The sequence below is a fragment of the Cryptomeria japonica genome, chromosome 1 (genome assembly GCF_030272615.1).
Source record: "Cryptomeria japonica chromosome 1, Sugi_1.0, whole genome shotgun sequence".
Classification (NCBI taxonomy): domain Eukaryota; kingdom Viridiplantae; phylum Streptophyta; class Pinopsida; order Cupressales; family Cupressaceae; genus Cryptomeria; species Cryptomeria japonica.
Window position 1 is genome coordinate 373845739 of NC_081405.1, and position 3235 is coordinate 373848973.

Consider the following 3235-nt stretch of genomic DNA (forward strand, 5'->3'; position numbering starts at 1 on the left):
CTTCCACATATGTCACGGTCCTACCTCCTACATATTGCAAAGGAAAGCAATTGGCATCGTCTATTTCTCAACCTAGTACACATTCTCTCATTCCTCCTCCTCTAAAGGGAGAACATATATCCATTGATCCTCAACCTTCACAACCCTCGGCTAAAACTAAAAGAAACCATTGTGCGAGAGAATGCTGATAATGACGTCATGAAAAGGCTCATGAACTTGCATCTTGAACCATTTCCTCCCCAAATACACCAAATTTTTACTTGGTTCCATTTTTCCAACCTTCACCTAACCCTAGGGAGGAGGTTCAACCTAAATCACCAAGATTAAAAATGCTTAAGAAAAATTATGGTTCATGCTCTTTTCATGTTAGAGATCCTAGTTTTATCAATTTAGATGATGAAATGGATGATGATGTTGTTGATGCTAAAATGTTGATTCTAATGATTCTGATGATACATATGAGCTTGTTGATGTTAATAATAACTTATCTAAATATTTTTCAAAAGCATTAACCCTAGCTCCCAGTGACAAACAAAGTGACTCATCATTAGAGCATGGTCCTTGTTTATACCATGTTAAAAGTTGATCCTCTTGTATCTTGTCCACCTTCCCAAAACAATGTTCAACAAGATTGGGAGGCAGATGATTTTCTTGATTAAATTTATTCATGTCATAGATTCTCTCTCCTCTCTTGTGTGTTCATAATGTGTTTCCCTTGTTATGTGTTTTTGTTCTATGTTACGTTCTCTTTAGATGACCCTTGTTACTCGATTGGTGCAAGGCAATTAAGAGGTTGAATCCATTGTAACATTCTTCTATTTGTATTTCCATTCTTTTATTTGTTGTCCCTTTTGTTGTCTACTTGGGGACAATGCAAAGCATTGAGATTTCTTTTGGTCTCTTCCTTGTTGACTCAAAAAGACACATGTTCCCTTCTTCCATTGTGCTTGTGGTTCCACTACCTTTGAGGGATAAGGTAAATTCAATATAAATATTCATGATATACATTATTCATCATAAGAGCATACTAAACCCAGAATTGGTGGACCCCTTATGTTTTTTTTATTTTTGTGACCATTATCTTTTGATTCATCCTTTCTTGGGGGAATCTCATTGTGGTAGCACGATTCTCTTTTAGATGCATTCTACCTTAAAGGAATTGCTCCTGATCAGGCATATGCAATCGCTTTTAATGTGGGGGTATACACTCCACTCAATGTTAAACTTTATGCACACACCATGACATGTTTCGATACTCAAGTTACTTTCCAAACTAATACTTTTTCTTTGTAATTTGGTATTTTTATTTTTCATGACTCATAGTATGCAAATCTTACCAGGCTAGCAGTTATGATTATCTCTCTCTTTCCTCTTTATTATGATGTCCCTTTTATCTTGATATTGTAGTAAGATCCTAAAGCCCTTGGGGGCTTAGTGTGTCTTGTCTCTTTGATGCCTTGATGAAAGTTTTCAATGTAAACCTTTGTACTTTACCGTGAGTATGCTTAGTATCATACTCTTGCTAAAGTAGGGGCTAAATGCAACATCCTAAATTATACTCACCTACAATTTTATCCTCACTTAGGACTCACTCTGGCATTCTAGCTTCCAAGGCTTGACTAAAGAACTAATTTTGCTCACACCATCTATCAAATATATATTTTCACTTTCTACACTATCTCCTCTTGATCCTTGAGCCCTAATTTATAGGACCATGGTGCCAATGTCTTAGTCCTCTCAAAAAGGGCCCATTTTGGGGCCTCAAAATGATCACCTAATTTGTGTAGGGACCTAGATCCCGTGTCGGCTCATGTCGAAAATTTAATTTGGTTTTCAGCCAACAAATATATAATAGGTCTAGTGAATTCAAGTGATTAAGAAATCAATCTTCTATCAAGCATTAGAGAAGAAGTGAAGTCAAGATTCAAGCATTAGAGATAACATTCATGTTCTATGTTTTTTGAAGACAACCTAAATGAAACCCTAATTCCTTTATGGAGACAAACAAAACTTCATTAAAGTTATATCATTAGTGTTTTAGATATTTTCAACCTTCCCTCAAAAGGAAAGTATTTTATTTCAGTACTTCATTTACATTTTAAATTCAATTTCATGGTTAATTCCAAAATTGGGATTTGAACTAAGGCGAAATCCTATTCCCAACAATTTCCCCCTTCTTTATGTGTGAAGGAAATAGGTATTGAGTTGTGTTTCGTAGGATCAATAGGATTCACAAAGATGAGTAGGTTCAACTTTTGGCGGTAAGAAATTTAGAGGACCAAGCTGAATTGTAGCAGCATGGTCTCGAAGAATCAGACCAAACTTCTAGGAATAGATGCAAATCATCTTCTTCTCAAATCTAGGTTGGTGTCTCCATATGACATCTATATCTCACTATTTATATTATATTTCTTCAATAATTCACTATCTAACCCTAATCTTCAACAATTGAAATTCAATTCAATTTAAGGAGGAAAGAGCCCCATCAAGGAGGCTTGGACTTAGATCAAAATCTAGATCTATTAGGGCTAAACATATTAGATTTTTTTCCTCCTTAATGCAAGGGTTAATTAGGTTTCTTAGTGGTTTTATTATCTTAATTTTACACTAACCCTAATTTTCTCATAATTACACGAAAAATGGATTAGTTAAAATAGTTAATTTTAAAAGGCTGTGAATTGGTAAATTGTAGCTTTTAAAATTTTATTGAACTCACATAATTTGTTTTAGGTATAAAAGCTATAAAAGATTGGTCAAATTATAGTAATAATATAAGATAGTATAATAGAATGTAATAATAATTGTAATATAATAATATAATATAATTTACTACTATTAAGAAAAACCCAAATCAAATAAGGAATGAAAATCAAGGACAAATAAAGATCTTTGAAATTATGTTTTCAAATTTGTTGCTTATCTTTGCATTTTTTTTGTCTTTCACGAATTTTTGATAGCCTCTCACAGAGGTTTCTGTCATTGTAGATGCCTTCAGAAGATTAGTTTAAAAAATATTTATTATTTAAAAAATTAAAATACATCGACTTATATTTTTTACATCACTGACATTGTGGATGATCACATTGTTCAATATGCAAAAGAAGGGTTGCCTAGCAATATAGTTATTTCTGATTACAATGAAGCATTTGTTCGACATCCTTGAGAAAATGGCAATAAATGGATTCGATGTAATACCTCTCTTGTGTTTATTGTAAACATATATTGTAAAATCTCT